This window comes from Apteryx mantelli, chromosome 7 (assembly GCF_036417845.1).
Source record: "Apteryx mantelli isolate bAptMan1 chromosome 7, bAptMan1.hap1, whole genome shotgun sequence".
NCBI lineage: Eukaryota > Metazoa > Chordata > Aves > Apterygiformes > Apterygidae > Apteryx > Apteryx mantelli.
The window spans coordinates 33,594,243-33,620,994 of NC_089984.1; the positions used below are offsets into that span (position 1 = coordinate 33,594,243).

Sequence of the window (26,752 nt, forward strand, 5' to 3'; positions counted from 1 at the left end):
CCGCGCGCTGCAGCTTCTCCAGCTTCTCCAGCGACACCGACTTGAGCGGCAGCAGCTTGGGCTTGCACAGCACCATGGCGGGCGCGTCCTCCACCGACAGCTGCCCTGCAGCGGGAGAGAAGCGCTGTCCGTGAGCGCCGCGCCCGCGCCGCCGCCCCTCAGCGCCCGCCGCCGCCGCCCGCCCGCGCCGCCGGTACCTTGCTTGGGCAGCACCTCCCGGAACGCGGCCTTCCCCTCCGGCATGGCGGCGGCGGCGCCCACGGGCATGCGCAGGGCTGAGGGGGCGGGCTGGCTAGCGGGGTGAAAACTACACTTCCCAGCATGCTCTGCGCTGAGTCGGCGCCCTCAAGAGGCTGGCGCCGATTCCCGCGCCCCAGCGCATGCTGGGGGTTGTAGTCCTTGAAAGGGCGGGCCGACGGCGGCCGGGGAGGGGCTTGCCCAGCTGCACGCCCAGCATTGTATTCGCGGCGGCGGAGCCACCCCGGCCGCCGCGGACCTGGGGCGGGTGCAGCCCTTCGGGCCGCCCGCGCTTCTCATCCGCTCTGCTTTTGCGTTTTTTTTAATAAAATCCCAGCAGACACCGTCCAACAGCTGGGCTTTGCCAGGGCTCAAATGCTCTGGGGTTCGTTTTTAGGCAGTGCCTCAGGATTTGCAGGGTGAATTATGCTGGTGTTCAAAGCGTAAACAGCAGCAAAAGGGGGTGTGTTTCAATACGCTGCGGGTGCAAATGCAGCAAAACCAGATTTGCCAGTGCTCCTCTGATGCTTGTGCACATGAGCGGCTCGTCTGCGTTTTGGGAGACTCTTTGCCCTTCCTGGCACCTTCCCGCAGACGGTGGCGATTCCCCGGTAGCACGGGGCTTCGGGCGGCTTTCCTCACGGTGCTGCTTGGGCACTGGCACGGGTAAAAGCAGGGGTGAATAAAGTAAAGGGCAAGCTACGTCCTGCGATGGAAAATGAGAGAGAAAGTGATTTTTGCTCGTCATCCTTCCCCCTTCTGCCCTGCTGTGGCTGGTCGCATGTTTCCCCCTGCAGCCCAGACCCCTGTGGACCATGGACCTGTCGGCTGTGGTATCCAGGGCGTTCTTGGGGTTACAGCGAAGCCTGCGATGAAACGCTCGCTTCCAGTAAGCAGCACCTCTTGATAGCTATTTAAAGCCTGTCCGCATTGTTCCCGGACGGTTTCCTTTTTCCTCTACGGCAACCTACAGTCGGGAGCTGCCGGTCCCTCAGGTAGCCCGCTTCCGTGTCGCCCGAAGCGCTGCCCGCTCGCGACGCTCGAGGCCAGCAGAGCGGCCGGGAGCGTGTCCCCGGCTTCCGGCCTTTTGTGCGCCCGGCCAAAGATAGCACGTGAGTTTGGCCCGGGACGGCACGAAGGTGGGCCCATTTCTGCTGTGATTCACGTATTCCACCTTCGGGTCAGAAGGTGAGGCTATAAAATGGTTGTGCTTTCTTGGGACATCCTTCTCTACCCTTTGAAGTCCGCAGAAGCGTTCCCGCTGATCTCGGTGGAGGCAGCTTCCCCTTTTGCCTGGGGTGCCGGCTGCTGTGCCGGTGAGTGTTTCCTACCGACTGGAGGTGAAGAGGACGGGGCACTGAGTGCGGCTGCTTGTAGATGAGGGCATTTTACACAGTACGTGCGATTTACAAATCAATAATTTGGTAGTTTTTTTTTTTAACTGATCCGGTCAGCATCTTAGCTAAAAATGAACTGTAAAAGACAGCAGTAGTTTTTGCAAGATGCCAATTATGAATGAAAACCTCGCTCCGCGAGACCAGCAGTTATTCCTGTGAAAACATATACGGCTTGCAGAGCAACAGAAGATTAAATGAAAGCAAGACATTGGAATCAAATCCAGGTTAGGCTTTCTTGACAGTGTCCTTCAGAGCGTAGATGACCACCTGGAGTCCAGCCGTACGTGAGGACTGGCATTTACAGCAACCAGAGCCCATCTCAGTCGCGCAGGGAATCACTTTCCAAAACAGTTTTCCTGCCAACAGGGTTTGTTTGCTCGGTGATGAGAAACAATGGTCAATTCAGTTTGTTCCTTGAGCGTTTTAGTGATTGAGAAGTGGCATCTGGCACTGTGCTAAATCCATTTTCTTAGCTAGCCAAATGCCAACTTGGCAGCCTATCTAGAAAGCTGATAGCAGTGAGACGGGTGATTACGGGGATTGTTTTCAGCAGTCTCTAGTAACTCTGTTTTTGCACCTCTTTGACACCTCTTTCCATTGGGAAAAAAAACATAGTTACCATCTGCAGGACTGGAAGGACTGGACGAGAGAGAAGAGAGAGGCATGGACATAGTCTGGAGCTTAATATTGTGCTATTTTGCACCTTCTGTCTGAGGATTTCAGAGTGCCTCAAAGACTGTAATGGGTTCAGCTTTGAGTTAGGCTGGGATTCATTCGCTAGAGCAACGTTAACTGGAGCTGACAAAGGGACAAAGCGTGGCACAGAGAACCTGCCTCCAACCTTGTGTTAGAAGAGCAACAACAAGAGAAGATGAGTTTCCCAATTACATATGAAGGACCCAATCTTTTATTTTGCTAAGAAAGCGGTGTTCTCACAGTGTGAGGGTAGGATACGAGAAGGGGGAAACGCACTTTAGGTTCCATCCTTATTTTACGGATGTCACAAACAAGTTATTCTTGTGCACTGCAGAAAGCCTCACAACCACAAAGCCAGCAATAACTTTATAAATGATAAGCTTGTTTTCCTCCTCCTCTTCCCAGATATTCTCAGTACGGCAGACAGCAAAGAGATGAGCGTTGCTGGAATCCAGAGAGTTTCATAACGTGGCAGCCGCTTGCTGAAAGCCCTGCAGACACAAAACAACACTTATTTTAAGTCTTGAGAAACATCTTCTCCTACCAGGTATAAGAAAAAAAAAGGATTTAGGTGAAGCAATATTGCCAGTCCCATAGGTTTATGAGGCTTGTTTTTTTTTTTTTTGTCTTTGCACATTTTAAGTGCTTTTTATTTTTACTCTGCTTTTTGAGTCTTTCAAGTTCATGTTTTCCATTTTTTTGGGTGGTGGTGGTGTTTGTTTTCATACAAGAAAATCTGGAATCAGGTCATTACTTTAAAAACAAAAACCTTATTGAGAGTACCATATAAACACATAACTCCAGACGTGGGATGTTTAAAAATAAAGCCAGTTTCATGAGAATTGCCCATCTTGAGGGTGATTTTCTGTTCTAAGTAAACACTTTATTGACCGTTTTAAGAAGCTTTTAATAACACTTGATCTGTGTCTGCTTTCCAAGCAGATCTCTCTCTCTTTCTTTCTTTCTTTTCTAAATATCTAGAACTCTTTTCATCTCTATAATTGCTGATGAGGCCAGAAATGCAGTGTTGCAGCATGACTTTGTGACATGTGTTGAATAGCACATACCACACTTTCAAAAATACATGTGGAGGTTTGTTTTTTTCATGCATTTGTCCCCTTAAGCTGCTGACTAGTACCATAGGATACAGGACATGAAGAAGAAGGTCGTTCTGGGTGAGGGAGCAGGGGAGTGGGGACAAAAAGCCTAGGGTGGCTTTCTGAGGTGTTCCTGTGAGGACACCTCACACGTGTCTTCAGAGCCTGAAGACAGCTGAAATTAAAAACAGTCCTTGTTTTTGAAAGGGAGTTGAAAGATGAGTGTATTTCTTTGAGTTCAACTTGATAAATATACTTATCTTAAAATCTTTTGGTATTCTGATGCAGCGGTACTTTCAAGCCGTACACACCAAGGCAAGAATAAAAGGTGGAAGGAGAAGTCCTTATTCAGTGTAAAGATTTGTATTTCACTGCTCCATTTGTGCCAAGTGCCTGGAAATATATTGTCCAAGGGACACAGAAGCAGCTTTTTGACTGGCTGCTCTTTCTGTTCTCCCTCTATCAATAACGTCCGGTAAATGCCGCGATCTGACGGCCTGTCTTAGTGCTACGCGTAAATCCCATTCTGGGCTCCCAAGCCAGATGCTCTAGACTGGCGTTTCTAGGAGGTTACTGCTCTACTTGTGTGGTTCGAATCGCTTAAGTCTTTGGCCTTGTGCCGTAAAGTGCCAGCAGAGGCATGCTGTAATTGCCCGTAAATGCACCGTCTGTCATATTATTGTTTAATTATTCCAGCTTCTCAGCACCACACACTGCTTAGTGTCTCTCTTGCTATCTTTATTTAATTGAGTGGAAAAAATCGGAGACTTGTGCTTCACTCACGTCACTTTGTATTTATCCAGTATCACTGGATCCTACTCTGAGGCCCCAGCTTTCGTATGCAGAAGCCAGCCTTTTATATAGTCAATAATGTCAATATTTAAAGCATATGTTAGAAACAGAATCAATATTTTAACACATGGTAAACTCAGGCCATAAATCTCTTAACACAGTGAAATGATTGTATTATTATCCTTTGAAACACCCCTCCTCCCCCTGGGAAACAAGGAGGGGAAAGAAAACTCTTGAATAACCAAGTCCTTGTTCGTACAATGCAGGACTGTTCCTAGCTTGTCACTTTGTCTGTGTCACTTCTTTCTTTTCTGTCTACCAAACCTCCCTTTTCTTTTGTGTTAAATGCCTTCATCTTCATGAGCCTTCATTTCCTAGCCCATCGCTACTGATGTTTTAGTTTATTACAGGGGTGTCAGCTCTTTCTTGAGATCGCCTTGTGATGACGAGCTCCACTGCCCACTTCTTACCCTTTCAAACACCGCTCTGCTTTCTCCCATGCTTGCAGGGAACCCCTTATTAATGTGTGTTAAAAAAGAAAAAAAAAAGAAAAAAAAGTCTTTCACAGCTCTCTCCAACACTCTCCTTCCCTCTGTGGCTACGCAAAGTTGTCTGCACATCGGCTGCTTTTCTTTCCTCGTGCTTCCCCTGTCTATGACAAGTGCATGTCATTTTTCTGGTCTAACGTTTAGCTTACAGGCTGTTCGAGTCAATCTTCTTGGACATCACCTAGCATATAAGATCAAGATCAGGCTGCTATGCATTACCACAGCAATAATAAATATTGAGGTTGTTAGCACTCACTCTGTCCTAGTTTTCATGTCTCTAGGCTGAAGGAGTTTCATGATGTCCTTTTGGAAAATCATTCCACACCTGAATAGATCTAGTTTTTCAGGACTTTTTTTTTCATGAATCCTCAGCTGAAATGTTCCTTTACAGGTGGACTTTATATAATGCCCTGACTGAGCCAACATCATTGTTGGGGTTGTACTTTTGGCTTCCCGTAAGTGAACTGGAAGATTATTCATTTCGTATTATTTTCTGGTGTGACTGATTTTTCATCCATCTCTTTCCTGCAGGAAAGAGCAATTTATATAATGATTTCACTGTGGAACTGACTGCAGGCCTGACTGCTATTTGTCACCATTCAGGAAATCCATCCCTGGCTCCAGAGGAACACTCAGTCCCTGCTGAGAGCCTGGAAGAGGGGGGGAGAATCGATAGCAGAGCTGCAGCTATTAAGACCAACAGGCAAATGTTTTATTCAAACTTAATTTCCCTTCCCATATACCTTTTACATGAAAATTATCTCTTTAAAAGAATTTGAATTTGGGTTGTTTTGGGTCAATTGTGTGCAATTGATTTTTTTTTTTTTTTTCCTGGGGACTCTCCTGTTCTGCTGAGCTGCATGTTTTCCACATTTCAGACAGTGGAGTTTGCAACACTGACGAGTTGTAATCCTGATTAAAACTGCTTTTGCCGGTGGCCTTGGTTAACCTATTGGCAATGCTACTTGCCTGGGCATGGGGCAGCTGGCTTTTTTACACAGCTCAGCATGGATGTGCTGCCACTCCCAGCCACTTTTAGGACGCAGCTGAGTTGGTTACAGTAACCTTAAGCAAAACATGCAATAAAATTGTTCTGCCGTTCTGGGGCCACCACTCCCAGAGACCTTTCCCCTTTCTTGGCTACTGTGGAAGCCTCTTTCCTTCTGCTTCACACCTTTATCGGCTAAAAATGATAAGAGTGCAGAACTGCTGGCTTCGGACCGCCCTCTTTGCAGGAGAGGCTACCCGGCTACGCCGTCGTGCCTGTTGGGAGATCACAGGGCTGACGGGGAAGTAGGAGCCTGCCCCCTCTTTCGTCTAGAGCAGAGGCAGGATGGAGCCTTTTATGAAGTTCAGCATGGAAAAATTTAGGCTACTTTTATACTAGCGTTCCTACATACCAGTCAGCCTGGCACTAATCTTCACGGACCTTTGAAGGCATGATGCAACATGCTGTGTAAATGAAATCTAAGCCACATCATGGCAGGTTATTGGTGCCAGCCAGTTTGGGAAGCCCGGCGCGGGAGGCACAGGTTCGCTGGCAGGAGAGGCCAGGTCCCACCCGCAGGCATGCAGCCCTACGGCGCTCAGGGAGCGTCGGGGAACGAGAGCAAGTGGGCAGCATGCGGAAAGCCGGTGAACCCAGAGCCGCGTTAGGCTCGAAAGCACTTTCTCGGGGAGCAGGTGGCTTTTCCCGCGGAACGGTCAATTCCCCAGGGTCCCCATGAGGTCACTGGCAAAAGGGATGTCTGCAGAACAGGATTCAGAGTGCCTAAGCACAGGTTTGTCTCTGTGGACTACAGAGGAAGCTTAACACCTCTGTGGGTTTAAACTAGCTTTTGTGAATACCCCGTCTCTCTTGCTCCTTAGTTTTGGCAGTTAATCTAGCCTTGGAGCCACTGCCTAGGAAATTCAGGTGCTGCAGACCCAAGCCAAGAAAAGCTGGTCCACTGGAGAGTTTTGTGTTGGATCCTGCTTTGTGCTTTTGGGTTATCCTGGGACGTCAGCAAGTATCAGAAGAATGAAATTAAGCTGAGAAAGGTTGGTTTCTCTACAGATAGCCTGACTGGAGTTGGAAAAATCGGCATCTGTTTCTGTTTAACTCAGTTTTCATTCCGTCTTTCCCCTTTCGAAGTACAGATAACTGAATCCTTTAATTTGTCCTGTCTTCCACTGTAGAGAAAAGGAGGAGTTCATAACAGCTGATACTATCCTGTCTAGAATAACTACACTAAAAACATATACATTTATTTTCTGTTGTAAATAAAAATCTCTTGCTCATTTCTATTGTTTGTAATGTTGACTTTGAAAGATAAACTGTTTGAACTGGTTGACTCTCAGATTGTATAACTGAAGATTAACTTTCTGCTAACCTATGGATTTGCAGTTTTCTTTTGCACTGAATAAACTGAAGGACTACTAACCCTGAGGCAGTTAGGACACAGCACAGACTTGAAAAAGTTTATGTGCATGATAATAAATAAGAAAAACTAATATCTCATGCATGGCGTTTTGGATGTGCTATTTCAGAGCTGATGCGTCCTGTTTTTCCACCTGGAAGAGCCCCTGTAGACCTAGGAAGCATGTTTAAAAACACGCCAAGGGCCTGACGCACACAGATATGTCGCTAATGAGTTGAAAGCTAAAGCTGGAAGGACCAGATTTTTTTTTTTACATGATAGTTTTACAACTCTTAACTCATACTGCCCAGTTTTTGAGAGCGCAGGCACCTTCAACAAACTCTGTCTCATATGTATATTTGCGTGGTAGAACCAACAGGAGGAAAAAACAAAAAGAATTTCTTGTCGCTCAAGTAAGCAGATCAGACTCTGAACATACACAAGGAACAGATGGTAAAAATAGCAACATCTTACTATACCATAGTCCTTCAACAGAGAACCACATTTTGAGGTTCCCCTTCTTTGTATCCTTCTTCGTATTGCAACAGCATCTCACCCTCAGCAGAAGTTTTCATGATGGTGGGTTAGTCTCTGTTTTCAGTGTGGCAAATCTTCTTGTCGGCCGCTCGCTTGGAGTATTAGCTCCTGGAAGCTGCCATGGCTCTGAACATCTATCTGCATCCTCAAGATACGGTTTCTCTGCCCACCCCAGCTCAGTACCAACTCTCGCCAGCCTCCCTGGGAGTTTTTGTACGCCTGTGACCAAAGCAGTGGAGCCGAGATTACATGCAAGGTGAAGACAGAAAAGCAGCGACAAAGGCACAGGCTCTTTTCAGGTTTGGTGTGATGCCTGCAAAATGAAATGGGCTTTGTTGTGCCACCCGCCGTCGAAGCGCACTTCCCTTCCACAGAGCAACCGAGCACGCTGCAGCCCTCCGTGCAAGGCTGAAACCAAACTGCTGGTAAAGTGATGATTCAAGAGAAGGGAAGGGGATAAAATAGGGCAGGAAGGTCTGGCTAGACTGAGGGGCAGATGAGAGGAAGATAAAACCTAGGACTGGGAATGTGGATGTTTGAGACCTGATAGCAGGAGCTTGAGGTTCACAAAGAAACTGAAACTGGGAATTAGAGGAGTTTTATGCTGAGACTGGCTGTGCAAGGAACGGGCAGCAGGGGAGGGACAGAAGACACAGCAGAACTGAGGAACTGAGTTCACTGGGATGAAGACACTAGAAAAAAAGAGGCAGGAAAGTCACTGAGAATAGAAGGTCAGACAAAGAACCAGACAAAGAAGATTGAACTTGGACCTGGTGAGGGGAACAGAAGTTGGAGGCACTCTTGGAGGTAAAGAGAGGGGTGACAGAGTGGGTAAGGAGCAGGTGATCGAAGCCTGGAAGCAGAGATTTGGCAGAGGCAAAAAGGAAGGAAACTGAGTACTGTATGAGAGATGTGGGAGGCTGTTCCACGCAGGACTGAGCAAAAGGGAAAACTAGTGGAAAGGGGCACGGTGGGGTGTGCTCCTGAGGACATCCTTACTGCCAGAGCTGGAAGTGGGACAGAGCTTTCCTGAGGCTGACCCCTCACTTCTCCCCAGTGAGTAACCACCAACCCAGCTGGCTCTTGTGCCCCCCACCCTACTCCCTCGTATAGAAATGGCAAGAATTTAGTGTCCTTGGACAAGACGGCAGCTGCTGCATGCCTGAGGGAGGTGAGAGGACTCCCTTCTAGTTAGAGGACAAAAATTTTACAATTTAGAGGAGGTAATGAAAAGGCCAAGTGAGAAGGTCATGAGAAAAAGGGTCAATTCATTAGTCCGTCAGCTGCTAAGCTAAGAAAAGGCAAGGGAGGCTATTATATTAGAGGTATACAAATTCAGCTGAAGATGATTCTGAAGTTGCTGGACTGATCTCATGGTCAGCTTAGGCAAGCTTAACTAATTAATTGTTTTATTTTAGTTCATTGGGTAAGAGCTGGCTCCTAATAAATCACACTGCCTTGTAGAAACATGCTTGAAACAACTGTGTAAATACTAAATAGCCTTAGGAATGGTCTTATGAATCCACTGAATAATCCAGATTCCAACACTCATCCCCCTCCGCTGCTGGTCTAGATAGAAGGTAACAGTCCCCTATTGTTATCGGTTTCTCTTTTAGTAAGAGGGGCAGAGGTCTGGGTCAGCACTGTTGATAACCCATGGAAGTGCTGTGATGCCACGTGATCCTGCACTGATGGTTTTCCTTTTTAACAGCACATAAAACACCACACATATTAAAGGAACATTATTAAGGTTGCAAAGCCAAGCGTTTAAAAGTTAGGCAATGTCCAAATGAAAGTTGCCTGTGAAACCTTAATTCAGATCCTGTATGCATGTAGATTATGAAATGCTCTTTAATTGTTTCCCATGCTGTTCATCTCAGTTTGAATGGCAGTAATTCAAGATCCTCTCACAATTTTATAGGTTTTTCTAAGGAAATGGAGACAAAGAAACTTCTGACTTACTGTCTGTGGATATATCTTTAAGGAAAGGTATGCAGTCACGCTACCACAAGGTTCAAAACATGGGCCTGTCTGTGTAGCCTCCTGAGGCTGACAAGGGGCCATTAACTAATACTTCTAAGAAAAGTGAATATTATACTCGTCTTCTACACTGGATCAGGCATGTGACACAAGATCTGGGGAGAAATGGTGCTGATAGAGGCTGAGATTAGGATGGAACTAAGCTACCCAACATCCAATATGAGGGTATAAAATTAACTACTCCATTTGTGCAGATTAAAAACAAATCCTGCATGTATGAATTCTGCCTTTGCAAAAATGTCTGTTAGTTTTGATTGTTGGCACAGCTATTAGGGTAGTATTGGTCTAATCTCATATGACATATTTAAGGAATTGCAAGAGAAGGGTGGAGTTATCAGTGTGAAATTAGTTGGCTGATTCCCTGCCCAGTAACAGTGGTCCTGCTCTGCTTTATTTCAGCTTTTCAGTTTTGTTTCATCATGCAAAGAGCAAAACAAGCTTCTTGACTATAATATTTTATTAGATTTCCAAACCTGTTTTTGAAAGTGAAGCATGTAGAAACGGAAGTAAAATGTCTAACGGACTCAGAGTACACACAGCATCTCTGCTTTGTACATACTTCTCCAATCCTAAATGCAAAAGGGCTGTGGCACTTTGCACAAAAAGGGCCTTAGAAATGTAAAGGTGCCATATGCAGTCAACAAGACGTACAGATTCTCCTTATGTATGCTGAATACACACTATGATCTTTTAATATAGAAGATAGCACTATATGTAGAAATCTGTGTGTGCTCAAATAAACTGCACAAGAAAAATATTCTTTCAAATTTTAAGCTTTTCAAGGCAAAGAATATATCTGCATTTATCTTGTAGGGGACTGGTGTACTGCTGGCACTCAATTGCTACTGAATCATAACAACAAATAAATATCCACTCATTGTAAGAAATATTGTCCCTAGGAAATTATACCTGGTATATTGGTTTCTAACCTGTGACCCAAGATGCTGAAAAGCTAATTCTGCTTTTAACACCGTCCAGCATTACTAGTGAAAAAGCATGTAACCAGATTGAAATGTCTAATTTGCCAAAGAATCACATAAAAGAAACTGGCAGAACCCAGATAATCGAATGTGAATAGCCTTATTGAACTCAAACTGGCCTCGATGGTTGCCAAAAATTGTGAAAAACTGATGGAAATAGTGGATACCTAGATCTGATAATCTGATGTAGGAAATAGCTCCCAAAGTTATTCCTGGTTTTGATTCTGCTGAGATGGCTGTTGTTCATTTTAAATGCGAGACTTCAGCAGGACCAGTCCAGATCCACAACTACTGTGATCAATTAACAGACTCCCACTAGCTTTAATGTGTTTGAGAAAATTAAAGTTAAGCTACTACTGCCATAAAGAATCCAGCTGGGCTTGAAAGGGGAAGTGATTGCAACTGCCTGAGAATTTAGCAGTATCAACCCTTCTTAACAAAATAACAAAAGATCAGTTATAATATGCCATCAAAGAACTAGCTTTTAAATCCCATCTAAAATCAAATAACTACAGATAGCAGATGCTCTGTCACACTCCAGAGTATTTGTCTACTCCCAGGGATAGTTGCCACTTTCTGAACAGCTACTAGCACTTCTTGCAGCTCCCATATATTCCTTTTAAGGGTAGCCTGATCTTGCTTAGCCTGTGATAAAGAATACAAAGCGCATTGGTGCAAGGTTATAGCAACTGCCAACCAGGGATAGTCCCTGTTTTGTTGCAAAAACAAGGATTAGAACATAGCATTCTTCTGGTCCATCTCTTTCATAATGTTTTCCAGTGCAATATGTCTCAGCAATTAAAAGTGACCAGCAACAAGCAGGTAGTCATCTAATATATGTACAGTATTAAGAAAGTTTCTTGTAATTGTTCATTATATTAGAATTTCTGATCATGTTTATCCTGGGAGGCAAACTCTTCAGTTAAATTGCTGCACTGGCGGGAAAATATTTCCTATTATTTGTTGTAATATTATAATGAACTGCAATCAGCAACTGCCTGAAGCTTAGTTATGGACACTCCTAGTCATTCAGGGAAATCTTAATAAAAGCTTTTTTTTTTTTTTAATCTGTGTCAAAGCAGCTACACAAATGGAAAGTTTCACCAGGTGTGTGGCCTGGGGACCATGTGGTCTCAGGTGTGAATGAGAGAAGGGGTTACGCTCCTCGACTGCTCAAATTGGACTGCGCCGAACAGTTGCAATTGCAAACAGCGAGTGGTTGTTGCTGAGATGGCACGTTCATGACTGCAGTCACTTTTCACCGTGAGGCTGCATGGGACCTTTGGGACAAATGGCAGAGGAAGGCTGCTGCTGCTTTAGAGGGGAGCCCTGCCTAAATGCCGCTCACTGTCACTTCAGCTTTTGAAAAAAACACGCATAGCTTGTGAATAACCATGTGGGGTAAGCAAATGTCTGACGGTGTCATCCGTTTTGGACAAGAAACGAGTCAGAAAAGTGGTTAAAAACTCTGAAAAGGCGGCATCTCTTGGAGGAGTGATGACGACTGTGTTCCCCTTGCCAGCACTAGCAGCTGTGACGCCCGAGCGAAGGCCCGGGGCCCCTGCAGGGCAGGGAGGGCAGGAGCGGGGCCCTCCCTGACGGCCTGGCGGGGCCACCCAGGGCAGCGGGCCCTGCCGGGCACGAGCCGTTCGGCCCCGAGCAGCGGGCCGCCGCGGCAGTAAGGCCTGTCGGCTCCGCCGCCCGGGCCAGACCTGGAGGTTGGCCTGGAAACGGCGGGGTCCGGGCCCTCCCTCGGCTCGCTCGGGCGCCCCGGGCCCCTGCCCGCCCGCGGGGGCGGCGCGCCCAGGCCGCACCGGCCTCCCGGCGGCGTCGCGGCGGGCCCGGCCCGGCCCGGGGCGCTGCGGCCGCGCCCCACCCCCGCCGCCTCGCCGTCGCCCGGGGCAACGGGGCCCACTTCCGCCCGCGGCCAAGATGGCGGCGGCGGCGGCGGCGCGACCCGGAAGCGCTCTCTCGCTCCGTCCCTCCGTCGGCGGCGCCCTCCTCTATGGTGCCGCGGGAGGTCTGTGGGCGGGGAGTCCCGTGACGGCTCGGTGCGCAGAGACGGTGGCCGGCAGGGGCGGCGGGCGGACGGGCGGGGGCCGAGCGCGGCGGCGGAGGATGGCGGAGCCCGCACGGTACGGTACGAGGCCGCCGGGGCCGGGGCGGAGGCCAGGGCCGGGGCCGGGGCGGGCCGGCGGCGGCGGCGGCGGGCTCGCCGCAGGCGGGCGGCGGCTGACAGCGGGCGGGCCCGGCGGCGGGAGGCCGCGGCACAAAGGCGGGGAGGGCCCGGCGGGCAGGTGGCGGCGCGGGGGGCGCCCGGCCCCGGGGAGGCCCGGGCCCGCGGCGGGTTGGGGCTGGGGCCGGGGCCGGGGCGGCGGTGGCGGGGCGCCCCCCGGGGCCGGGGCAGCGGCGGCGCCCGGAGGAGGAAGCGGCGTCGTGCGGCCGCGGCGCGGCCCCGCCGGCTGCGGGGACTTCGCGTGCGTGTGAGTGCGTGTGAGTGCGTGTGCGTGTGCCGCTGACGCGCGGGCACCGAGCGCCTTGGCGCCGGTGCGGGTGAGCGCGCTGCCCCCCGACGAGCGGCTCCTTTCCCCTTCCCCCTCGCTAGTCGCGGCGGAGCCGGGGAGCCTCCCCGTGCCCAGGTCGTCGCCTTCCCCCGTAGCCGAGCGGTTTCCCTGGCGTTTGAAACGTAGAGGTGTCGCAGGGAAGGCTGAGTGACAGCTTCCCACACGTGTTTGTGCTCCAGGCTGGGCTCTCCCCGAGTTGTGCCCGTCTCTCCGTAGGGGATGGCTAAAAAACAGCGGCAGCCCTGAGTGAGGTGAGCGGTTATGTGTATTTGGCTTAGGCTGTGTTTGTGGATGAGCTGTACAGTAACTCAGCAGCACTGAACTTTAGTGAAACTACTGCTTTCTGACTTTACGGGTTTATTTAAGGATAGGTACAGAAATGGCATAAAAGTCATGATGTGTCACAAAACAGTTAAAAAGTGCTACAAATATTAATTCTAATTTTTAATCCGTGTATTTGAGATGGGGCAGTGAAGGCATGCGTTTTATGCAATTCCACACATGTGCGTACACAAAGGCACTTTCAGTGCAGAATGTTAATGATGATGGAGTTTTAATTGTGTGTATTGCAATTTCTGCAGTACTTACTTTTTTTTTTGGAACTATCAAAATATGGATTAAACAGTGTTTCTAATAATTAGATTCAGAGTCATAATTTTCTACCATTTACTTGTTTGTATGTGACAAATGTTTGATTTACTACTACTTATTTCCCCTTTTTACCTTCTAAGCAGTAGGTTTTTATCATTAGACATTATTGGATGCTTCTATTTATAAAATCAAGGGCTTAAAAGTAGGTGGTGGTCAAATTAAGTCACACTTATTTACAGCCATATTTCAGGCATATGTTGTATGATGATCTTGATATAATCCTAGCCTGGTTTTGGGGAAGATTTACTGTATCCTATGAATTTGTTAATACACTGTTGTGCATGCATTTTAATTTTAGTAACACCCTTATCTTGTTTGTTAATTCCTCTTGAATGATTTGGGCTTGACTATTTTGGTTTTCTGTGTAATTTTTCTTTGCTCCGGATGACTAAAATGGAAGATTATTTTAGTAATTTGAAGGTGGATTCCTTTTAATTTAGGCTAATGTTTGCCAGCCGTCAGGGTTTCTGTACGTGTGGCAAGGCAAAACACGTACATCGGACAAAACTGATTTTTATATATAATCTTGTAATACCGAAAGGTGATTCCAGACAAAGCTTTCCTTGCATCCGCAGCCCTCCTTTGAGGAATACGGAGGAATTCTGTCTTCTGCCGTGCCCTTTTTGTCCTGCTGTTCTTTATTCTGCTCTTTCCAGGGACCTTAAACAATCCCCCAACACTATTTCCTGAAGGGTAATAGCAAGGGTAGGGCTGATAAACAGTGTTGGCCGTGAGTAGCTGCTGTCGCCGGTGTAGTTTCTCCTTCCCGGAGTGACACGGGGGCAAGGCAGGAGGCGCTGGCAGGGGCGTTCCTTTGTTGTGTTGACACTCAAATCGCGCTGACACCCGTATTGTCCTCCAAGAACTGTGGAGGGGGGAGAGGATTCCGGCAGACGAGGAGGTATTTTCTTTAGCTGCCGTCGTGCACTCCTAGTTTAAAGGCAGACATGAATTTCTCGGAAGCCTGCGCTGCGTGTTCCTTTTAGGAAGCCCTGGATTTATTGTTGCTTGGCTGTGGCTTTCTAGAAAAGAGTGTTTCTGCTGAAGCAATGTGCCGTGATCCTTGCTTGTCACCGTGAGGCCCAACTGGGATTAATTTGTGTATAACACCCATGAAATAGGTGGATGTTTGTGTTTGTATGTGTGTCTGCATGCACGCTGCTCATGCATATTAATTGGATTAAGACTGTGAAAGTATCTTCTATTTGTTATGAATGAGAAGGATCAAATTTGATCTTTTCCTGATCAGGCTGGGGAAGCTATGCAGATAACTGTCTCAGTGCGACGATAAGGAAATCAAACTGCATTAAGAGATTTCAGACGCTTCTAAAGCTTCATCACCGGGGATCGGGGTAGGTACGAGAAATGCAGCTTCTCTCTGGCAGCGGCTTTTCCTTCGCGTCCGAGGAAAGGTGGAAACTTGTGCGGGGAAGGGAAGGCGGCGAGTGCGGCGCCCGCAGCAGCCCCCGGCGCTGCCCCCCCGGCGCTGCCCCCCCGGCAAGTCCTGCTGCCCCGGGGCCGGGGCCGGGGCCGCAGGGCTCCGCGCTGCTCCGCGCTGCTCCGCCTGCGGCGAGCGGCCTGCGCGGGGCGACCCGCCACCGGCACCGGCAGCGCCGCCAGCCCGGCCCCGGGCGCCTCGGGGCTCCTCGTCCTTATTTTATTATTATTATTATTATTTCCCCCCCCCCCCCCCGGGGTGGCTCTGTGGCTGCTCTTTCAGTTGAGCCCCTTCTCGCTTTCCTCGCTGTTCTTGGAAAACCTCCTATTTGTTTTCATTGCCTGCAGCTCTGCCTCGCCGAGGGGTGTTTCTGCCCCTTCTCCGGGTGGGTTTGTGCGTGTGGGTGGGAGGGCTGGGAGCACACGGGGGGGGGGGAGGATTAAACAGCCACTTGTAGCTGGATTGTGCAGATAGAAAGAAGCCGTGTTTACGTTAAGATTGTACCGGCTGACATATTTCAGGCTGTTTGATACAGTTGTCTGGGTATGTTACAAAATGTACTGAGATAAAATGTAACAGGTTGTATAATAAGAAGGTAATGTTTGCGGTATTAGCCGTTGACCTTAATTTGCTCGGGTTTTTTTTGCTTCATCGCTTGGGCTTGACCGTATTGTGAAATACAAATAACCTGCTATTAAATCTGGGCATTCCCCGGCACTAAATTTTGTTCAGCAAAGGCATTTTCAATACAGCAAAACAATAATCGCTTGGTGAAAAGGGGATTTTAATTACTAAAAATGTTTGCATTTTAAACCTCTAGGTAATGGATGTGCTTTGTACTGAAATTATGCAGTGTTTATGCATATGTGTATATATATATATATTTAAACATAACTTTATGCCACATAGTTAATTTTGGCCTGTGTAAAGATCGTTGCAGTTTAAGAAGTACTTAATCTGTATTGTACTACAAGAGAAATACATTTGAGTACACAGTCTATCATATAATTGTAGACATGCTGATTAGCCTGAGAGTATGTTAAGAGGCTGTGAATTAGTGTAGATAAATACTATGATGCGTGGTCAAGGAACTTTCTGTAACAGTCTGGCATGCCTATATACTTGGGTCTTTTAGTATTGTTTTACTCTTAACGTGGACACGTTACAAAAAAGAAAAAGGAAGACTTGAACATATTTCTTTGCTTTTTGGTTTCCCTACCAAAAGGTAGCCTGTGTTCTCAAAGTGGCTGTACATTAGATCTTAATTTGGACCCTGCCCCCCTTTTTTGTTACAAAAATCCTGCTGGAGAGCATTTTTTGCCACAGGAAAGTATGTAGCTCTGTGTGCGTGTGGTTTGTGTGCGTGTGTTTTAACATAGTTGAAAGTTTGCTGCTTGTCTGGTAGTGGTGTCAGGGTTTTGCAGCGCTGGTGGTGCGAGCTGTGCTCCAGCCCAGTGCTTCATCTGGAGAAACATTTGACCGTGGTCACAGTAACGTGGACGTGGCTCGCTCTTACCTTGGCCACGCTAATCCCATATGTGCTTTTTGCTTGTATCTTTAACTGATTCATATTCTAAGTGCGAGCAGGAGATATGGAGTGATCCAAAAGGCTATTTCCACGGAGCCCTGGTGATCGCATGGATGCTGCATGTGGCTGGGTGGACCTGGATGCCCCCGCTGGCTGCTCTGCATGTCTCCTGGTTGTCTTTCCTGCTGGCTTCGTGCGGGACTGGAGGGGCTGCGCACCAATGCAAATGGCCTTTCCAATACCTCCCGCATTTGCATTATAATGGCTACATAAATATTGCAGCACATCTCAGTTCTTGCTCGCACTGCTTTGACTGCTGGGGTTTAAAATAGTTTCTTTCTGTAGCGTAGATCTTGTTCGTGGCTGGCACTGCTTTAGAGAGGGCTTCTGAAGCGCATCTTTATTAAATAGTGAAGCCTGTTTGCCATGAGGTGCAATTTTAACTTATCCATGTTCTAGTCTCCCACTCCTTCAGCCCACAGGTTGATACAGGCAATTGGAGGAAAAAAAATTAAAGCATGAGCATTTTTTCCACCAACTATTTCTAAACTGACTTTATATTTGGGGCTGCAAAGCATGTTTGCTCGAGACTTAGTTCTGCATTTCTTCCATTTCAAAAACTCCTATAGGTATCTAGGAGAATATTTTATGTGTAAGAAATGCAAAATATGGTGCCACCATTGTTGTGGTGCTGAAATATTCAATGATTTATGACTAACTCTACCAAATGCACTCTGAATTCCCTTTAAAAGTGTAAATACAGTGATGTGACTGGAACTAGGCACTCTTTTTGAGAACTGGCAACAGATTGCCATTGCCTATCTGTCATAAGATTGCTTTTCAAAGTTGTTAAACGGCACAATGATTGACGATACTCACCTGACTCTTACCAGTTAGTAGATGCATAGTGGCTTTTTTCAACTAACATGGAATGCCAGATTTTAAAGATTTGAACTCATTTCATGTAGCTAGAACCTTGTTATTGATGTATTATTTGTCAAATTTTGGGATGGGTAAGGTGTTAAGCTGTAATTTATTTATTTTTTTGCTAAGCAGTTATAATCTTAGAGTTCACTCTGTCTTACGTGGTTCATGAAAGCAGCACCAAGAAAGGTATATTAAATCAAATTTATTTTTTCCACCTGATGTTAGTAGATTGCCACCCTTTCATATGTTTACACATTTCAAAGAGGTAGTAATTGTTCAGGTTAATGGTATGATGAATGACCCTGTTATTAAAGCTGTGAAAACACAATTTTCTGAAACAGTGAGTGATAGTATTTCAAGAAACCATAATTTTGCTTTGAACTTACATGTGGTCATAGATCTCTTAAGCATTCTGCACAGTGCTGCAAACAGTATATTACAGTATATTACTAAAATACCGCATTTTTAACACTTATGTGTATGTCGTGACAACTTGAGGTGTAGAAGAAGTATTCTTAGTGGCAGACGTGGAAACATAAGGTTAAAGAATGTTAAATGAAAGAAGAATCATGAAACCCTTACACCTGAGAAACTTTGGATGTAGTATGTTTGTACTATACATGTGCATGGATTTTAATCATCCATTGGGTATTAATGATAATGTTGGTTTTAGTACCTTGAGCAGCACTGCAAAACCACTTTAGGGTTTGCCATTGGATTTAGGTCTGTACTTGCAGTGTTTCCATTCTAATGGGAATTAATACTAATCCTACTAATTGAAGAGGTGGTTCTTGAAATTTTGAATGGTCAGAAAGATCCATTGGTCTTTCACGTTGTGTTGACTGGAGAGAAAAATTAACACGTTTGTTTATTACTCTTAGTGATGAAGAGTTACCTTCCTGACAACCCAAAAGACCAAGGTCCTTTATTTATTCTTAGACTAGGGGCAGCATCAGTCAGACATCTCTCTTTCTCTTTTCCTTTTTCTTGTCTGCGCCCAGTCATCTAAACCTTGGCAAATAGAGGGTTTTGCTCTGTTCTGTTCAGTATAAGGCTTCTGTCCTGTGTCTGGCAGTAATGGCAACCTGTGTAATTGTGGTACGTGAGCTGTCCAGTCTTTTGTATAATAAGATTTTTTTACTGTTGTATTTTTTTTTTGATGCTGAAAGTTAGGTTGTAAACTATGTTGTAATAATTTTATGTTGTAAAATTAATCATGCTTATTGATTATTGTTCTGGAAGGAAATAGTCATGTTGTATCAAAATGCTTGGAGTAAAAAAAAAAAAAAATATATATATATATTTGTTTAACTGCCTTGGGGTGGGGGGAGGAGAAAGGAGCTTACATGGAACAGTGTTTTTTATTTTTATTTTTTTAGCCAAGAGAAAGCAATTCAGTATGTCATTGTAATTTCAAGGTTGGTATGGTAAAGCAGTGAAGTTCCTAGTAGGTTTGTAAATAATTGGCTGAATCTATACGTACGGTAACTGCAGGTAACTGAGTAATGTGCAGGTTCAGGTTCTTCCCTGAGCTTCAGTTTTTTTTTCCTTCATGTTACATGTAATCCAGTAAAATACTGAAGTTTGTTCAATTCTCATTTAAAAAAAAATCCTTTAACCACAAAAAAAAAAAAAAAACCGCAAACACCCACCCCTCAGTTGTCCAAGGAAAATAACTGAACAGTCCTCGTTTTCTTCTTTCTATGTTGTATTTCTGAAATTGTAACTGTAGAGTTTTGTGCTTTTTGGACAGTGCTTTTATATAACCCCCTCCCACCCCCCCCTCCGGCTTGAGTCAGCTGCTGCAGAAAAGCAGAACTATGCTTTTCTTTTCAGTCTAAGGGATGCCCGTGCAGAGGAGTCATCCATAAATTTTAAGTTCTGTTTAGAAGCTTTTAGTAACATGGAGTTCACTGAGTGTAGCAGAGAGAAGATGACTTCACTGGCAAACTATATGGCTCCTGGAGGCATCAGGTGGCTTAGTGTGTAAACAAAAGCCCATAGCAGTCCAAAATAGGTCTTCATAAAAATAAACAGTGCAAAAAGTGACCTCCTAAACAAGGAAGTGAAGGGCTACCAGAGGATCCATCTATTAGTCCTGCAAAATGCCGATCACAGCAGCATATGGAGGACTTGTCATGAAAATCTATTTTGCTGTTGCCTCTGGCATAGCACTTAATTACATATATTTTTTACTCTGTTTATTGTAGACAAATGGTTGTACAATCAAAAAGTTGAAAAGCAGGAAAAATCCTATAAAATACAAATTTTGGAGTGATTTACGTGATTTTCTTGCTGAAGGGATAGATAGGTCAAATGAAGCCTAAGTTCAAATGTCCCTGTTAATGCGTTAAATCTGTAACAGTTACTTTTCTAGTAGACTCTAAATTCTAACGACTATGCGTAATATACAGTATTTGCAAAACCTAAAATATTTCTAATCAAAGAGAATTTTATAATACTGACAGGTTATGTGAATTATAGTGAAGATTATTGATAGTTTATCTCTTTTCATGAGAAAAGAAATGTGTCAGTATGTAGTATGCATTAAGGTACCTGAGAACTTGCGTTTGTGCGGCCAGTTTTGTTCTGGCGAGTCCCTCTGACTCTTGAGCTCTCGTACGGTGCTGCGCGTTAAGGGACATTTCAGACTATCCTACTCTTTTTCATAGTGGGCTACGCATTTGCTTTTTGGAATATCTGAACAATTGCTTGGCAGCTTTCTCGAGAACATATTGTGTGTGGCAGGCCTAGCTAGGAGAGAAACAAAAGTTTTAGTGTTACTGTGAGTGGTGATTCGTATAATAAATAAAACAACCTGGATTTTTTTCATGACTTCAGCTGTAATTTTTTTTCCTGTGTTTTAGCTTATCATTAGTCATTATTTCTCCCCTCCCTTCCCCAGAAGTCTTCAGAGAACTGTTGGTAGTTATTTCTTGCACATAAGCTGTATACTGTCTTGCCTTTTAAAATGGCTTTTTGCAATCTGCTCTTTCGAGAAGCTCCAAGTCATATCCAAACAGATATCGAGGTTTCAGTTACATGCTTAACTGTAATATTATATGTTTTATTCTTCTTCTAAATGAAGATTCTGTTTATTGAACCAATTAGCTGTTGGGTGTAAGCCAGAACTTTCCCCTGAAATCAGAATTAATGAATAAACAAATTACACTGGAAAGATTTTTATTCTCAAAGGACAGTGACAGTTGCTGTGTGGCAAGGATGTGGTTCATACCCTGCCGCCTGCGTGTGCGCGCAGTCGGCCCTGCTGAAATCAGTGGGGTAAACTTAGAGTATGGATCGCACGTCTGCATCGTATAGCTGGTGGTGCGTCTATCTCGGCGTGCTTCTGAACCCCTTCCAGCTCTCCCGTAGCAAGCAGATGGGATGCACACGCCTTCATTAGCAAGCAGTTAGCTCGGCTGGTAGGGCTGAGCTTTCCTCACGCTCCGGGTCTCTGACTTGGCTCTTTCTGCTTGCCAGCTCCCACTGCTGCTTCTGCTCTCTCTAAGAAGAAATCGGTAATGCCGTTACATACTCCTGCCCTCCTGTGGTAATGAAAACCTAAACGTTCTTCTCGAAAACCAGGCTGTGTAAAAATAAAAGGGAAAGAGGTGAGAATAAGGAACAACTACTTCTCTTCTGCAACGGCCGCTTGCATCTCTCAAACTGTATGTTTGCTTTTGGCTGCGTTCTGCTTCAGAAGCACTATAGAAAACCCGAGTCATTTCTAAACTTGCTTTTATGGTATCTGCCATCAAAAATATCTTGTAGACAGTAATAGCTTTGAATTAACCTTCTGACCTTTTTTTCTGAAATGTGCTGTCCCTTTTGTGTTAAAATAGAGAAGCTAAGGCACAGAAATTATAGGGAAGATTTTTAAAAGCAGAAATGGGACTTAACTGCTCTGCTTTTGGTGCTGTGAGTCAGTGGGAGTCGAATACCCGACTCTAACGTGTGCCCGCAGCCCGGCCTGGCTGGCGACCTGCTCCACGGGAGGAAGGAGCGGAGGTGGATCGCAGCCCAGGGCTCCGTGCTGCTTGCTAACAAGGGAAAGGCAGAGCAAGGCAAATGGGTGCAAAACGTTTACTGCTGTGAAATTCATGTCAAGAATTAAAGCCAGGCAGAGTAACACATGAGGTATTTGGCATGGTACAATATGTGGCATGAGAACAGGTAGTAATGGTGCCTGAAAGGCTCCTGAAGCAGTAGTGGTATGTACGTAACCTCTTGTTCTTTAATGTGAAAAGGCTCTTTTTCTGTTTTTTTTCTATCCTACCTCTTTGTGTTGCAGAAATACTTTCTGCCAAGATTGGTTGGTCTCAAATGTGACCTGCCTATTCTTTAAAAATAATTTCTATTCATAAACATGTGAGTCTGAGAGAATGTATTGATCATCTTTACTAATAATACTAAAAGAAGGGTAGCTTTTTAACTTCTTAGTTTCGTATTAGTTTCAGAGTTAATGGTGTGTGTAAACTGTGGATACACAACTTAGTTTCTTTAGGCAAATGTTTATGCATTATTTGCATCATGTAAAGTTGTGTAATGAGAAATCTATGTCCTGTGACTTCAGTGTCTACTAAAACTATATACATACATACATATAGATCTAAAATTACTTAAACCTGCTTTGTGTAAGCAGGCAGACTTTAACAATTTGCACACTGCTACTTCTCTTGGGCCAGCTTGTTGGCTCTTTGAGGTATGGTTTCAAGAATATGTAATGTAAAGTGGTCAATTTTATACAACTGTAATCTAAAAATGTATTTCTAGAGCTGCATCTACTGATTTTTTTCCCATCACATTTTGTAGTTTTACAGTGCCCTTTTTTTGTCACTCTTTATCTTTGAAGCCTTTCCACAACAGTGAAAATATACTGCACAAAGCTCTGACAAATAAGAATGCTCCAAAATAAGTTTCCATAATTTTTGTTGTAAATATCCATTTTTTGGCACATGAACAACTTAAAGCAAGGTAAGGCAGCATGACGTCAGAGCGTGAAAGCCACTCGCCAAAACTGCTTGTCTGCATTCTCCTGTCGCAGGGTAGTGTGAGGTGTATTGCCTCCGTTCGCCTTCCCCAAGAGTAAGCGTGTGCATGCCCGAACTTTCTGCGAGTAACTGCTACGGAGGAGCCGCCGACCCTGCGGTAGCTCTGCTTGTGAGCCTCTCGGAGGAGCAGGGGCTTTCAGACAAGAGCAGGGGCGGGGAGAGCGGAAGGTTTGTACGCGAGTGGTAGCTTTAAAATGCTGCTGGCTGTTATGTAGTGCTTTTTCTAAAAAGAAGTCTTAAGAATGGTTTGAACTTTTCACTTGCTTTTTCTCAGTAACGCACGCGTGACTTGCGCGGCGTTTCGAGAGGCTGAGCGGAGGATGCTGCGCGGCAGAGTTGACTCCTGCGCGGGTTGGGTTTGGCTTGTAGAAGCTCGTGCGCCGAGTTTCGGGTCACTGCCTAAGCGCAGGGTGTGAAGCGACTGCTCAGACCTTTGCATCCTGATAGAGAGTAAGTTTTCTTTCCTCCTAAGCAGCTTTCTCGAGCAGCGGGGGTGAGACGGGTGAAAGCCTTGGTTATCTATTTTAATTAAATTTTTTGTATAAGTTCTGTGTGGTGTAAATAGTTTTATGAACTAACGGAGGGACGAACGGACTGGTTAACAAGTTTACATTTTTGCAGATCGTACTGTGGCTCTTCCAGATGTACTGCAGGTGTGTGTGTATACTCATTCAGTACAAGTGCACACCGCTGTTCAGTAACCAAAAGTAAATGGTCAGAACTTGATTAATGCTGGAAATGTTCCTTTAGGCCCCGTTTTTGATCACTTATAAAGTGGCCACTCAATATGAAGTATACGTTGATCAATTATAGAGATGATAATTTCAGATTTCCAAAATGTAGCAGTTGGCTGGATTCTGATTTTCCTTGCTTCCAGCTTGCTGGTTAGTAGCTAGTGAGCAATATAAATCCTGTTACCAGTCAGATCCTGGGGGGCTGGTTGGATCATCCATTTTTTTCATCTAATGTGACCGTGGGCACTTTAAATCTGAGCGTACTGTTTGGTTTCTGATTATTATTAATATGCAGCTTCTAGCACTGCCTAGTATTTGCAGCCGAATGTAAATAAAATATCCAGACTTTACAAATAGTGACAACTTGAAATGATTTTTTCTGACATGAAAGCTTAAACGTGTGATCGCAGGGCAGACTGATCAGCCAGCGGAATTTGATTCTTTTAACTCACGTTTTTCGTTTGCCTGTAAAGCTTGCTCTTCGGTGTGAGGTGTTGGAAGCTTGTGTCTGAGATGCTGATATTCCTGTAGTTGTACCATGACCTTTTTTTTTTTAATTTCTTTTTAAAGCTTATTTCACACAGTGGTTTGCAGAGTTTGCTACATTCTTTGCTGGGTGACTCACAGTTCTCTTTTGATACTTCTGATGATGTGTAGTGGTTCTTGAAGTAGTAGTGTGCATTTTATGCAAGTCTTCTAATATATGAAACAATATATAGAAATAATAACTAGCAAACTGAGAACTCCTGACACTAATATAGGCAACGAAGAGATTTTAACTGGAACAAATGGTAATTTTTTTTTCAACTTGTTTTGACTTTGCTGTTTACTTATTTATTTATTTTTTAAAGTAAAACTTTAAGACTTCAGCATGCTCATTGTAATAGTCTTGCTCTCTGGAGACGCCTGAAGTTTTGCCCTGTATTTTTAATTTTTCTTTGAGCTTGATACATCCTTTAAGTTAAGCAGTTCTGCTGATTCGGTGTTTGAAAAACTATTTAAAAGGAAAATCCAGGTAATGCTGAGTTGATTTGGGGATACAGTCACAGCTTCTACTTCTTGTTGAAGTGTTTATGCTACTTTTCCTAAGAAGATATTTTAGTTATTAGGTCCCTAATAGCTAAAATCCAGTTAAAGCACAGATTTTAAGGTCTAAAAAAGCCACTTAGCCAAGTATGATTTCATTTTCTTGCAGTAGTCTCAAACTTCAGTATTTTTCTTGAGATAACCATGGCAAACAGCTAGGCTTCCTAACATAGTTTGTTTAGTGAAAAGATTTAGGTGTTCTCTGTTTGCTTAATGACTCTAGGGGCATGTGCAAGTTTTTGAATCTTCTCATAAAAGATGACAGAAAAGTACTATGTCATGCGAAATAGTAAAATTTTCTCATTTTACTTTAGCATTACAGTAAATAATGATTTTGTTGAAAGCAAGCCTATTTCACTGTTGACTGAGTGGTGCTTTTTTCTGGGAGTTGTTTCCCTAGTTCTGCATCTGCATTTAGGAACTTTTTGTTGATATATAAATCCAGGTCCCCAAAATAGTGATCAAATGCAATTATTATTTGCAAATATTTTTTATTCCAGTGGGGAGCCCAAATAGGTGCAACCTGTAGGTTTCTTTCTTGTCCTAGGAGCCTGTACTAGTTGCAGTTTTATAGCAAACTGGATGTGTACTGGTATTTGAGCTGGTTGCTGATAGTCGATAACTGAAATCCAAATTCAGAGAAAGGTCAAAATATAATTAATATATACTTTTTTTCTTTTTGTAGATGCTGATTTTCTTGTTGTTGATCTAATGTAGGATAGAAAGTGAAATGGACACTTTTTTTCCCCCTTTTTTTCTGGTTTCTTCCAGCCATTCAAAATATTGCATTCATGGTGCCATCCCAAGACATCCAAGGTCTGATGTAGGGCCATATGAACTCTGTCAGGTTTTTCTGCTTAAACAAACAAAATTTCAAACCTTTTAAGCATAATTTAAAAACTGCTAGTTTTTCAGTTTCACTTCTGCTGAAGTTATTTTATGGATATCTTTCATTTCTTCATCTTGCTCTCATTCATCTTGAAAAATGTCATCTACTAAATGGTGAAAGTAAGTTCTGTTGCATTTTAGAGGTTTTGATTTCAGTGTTTAAAGCTCAAGCCTGTGTTTCTCTTTTCGCAACTTAATGTATTGTGTATGCAAGCATGAATATCATGTTCTAGTGCACAGGGCAGAATAGCTCAGTAGCATCCACAGGTCAGAACTGGCCTGCAGGATACAAATAATTTGCTTCCTTTTTCTGAAGGAGAGGTGGCAGAGCTATTTGGACAACAGATACTTCACAAGCACTGAACTTTTCCTTAGATACCTCTTTGTAGCCTCATCCAGGTTGCTGCATGTGTTCCTACCATGGTCAAAGGACAGAAGGGCCAGGGCATCTTCTAGCAGCTTCCGGCAGATTATGGTGTGACTGTAAATGTAAGAGAGGAAGTGGACCCACAAAATATCTCATTAAGATATCACAGTCTTCTGGGGAGAGATTAAGAGCTCTTGAATTACAAGTTTATTAATAAATGGTAGAAAGTAGGAAAGTGACATGGTTATATACTGTAAAAAAAAAAAAAAAATTAAGTATGCTGAATACAGCCTGCAGTAGTGAGCCTGGTGATGGTAGGGATCTTCTGGCCTGCATTTAGTGGTAACATTATTTGCTCTGTAGAGTAAACTAGAGGTTGTTCGTGAGGAGAAGAGAGCAGTGAAAGAATGTCATTTGCACAGATCTGATATGAGGAATCATACGAGGAGTTAGAGGACAACACAAAAAGTGTCAAATAATAGAGGATGTGGTGGAAAACTTCTCCCACTTAAACTTCCAACTGCCAGTCCCTACTACCGCAGAGAAAACGTAGCCTTGACCTGCAAGAATGTTTAGTTTAAAATTTCTTTGTACACATTATGTCTGAATTTGATCCCCATAGGATACTGATTTCATATAAGCTGATTTTATGTATACATCTTCATTTTTTTATTTAAGGCATATGTTTATAGCATTTAATTATACTTTAATGCCAAGCTAATGCCAACAGTCGTCAGAGCAGTTGTGTTGCTCATTGTCTCTGTAAGAATGACAGAAGCTTTGTGTGATGCA

The 26,752-nt window shown here is 44.5% G+C and overlaps 1 protein-coding gene across 3 annotated transcripts in view; it reads left to right on the forward strand.

Moving 5' to 3' along the window:
* The first annotated feature begins 12,822 nt into the window (after nucleotides 1-12,822).
* Nucleotides 12,823-26,752, forward strand: part of SHOC2 (SHOC2 leucine rich repeat scaffold protein) — a 71,955-nt gene continuing 58,025 nt past the window's right edge. Inside the window, exon 1 of one of the 3 annotated variants that reach the window (XM_067300236.1) lies at nucleotides 12,823-12,858. The gene's annotated coding sequence lies outside the window, so the exon portion shown is untranslated. Of the gene's footprint in view, nucleotides 12,864-15,241; nucleotides 15,291-26,752 lie in introns of those variants that run through there. The other 2 variants (XM_067300237.1, XM_067300238.1) reach the window with 2 other exon arrangements.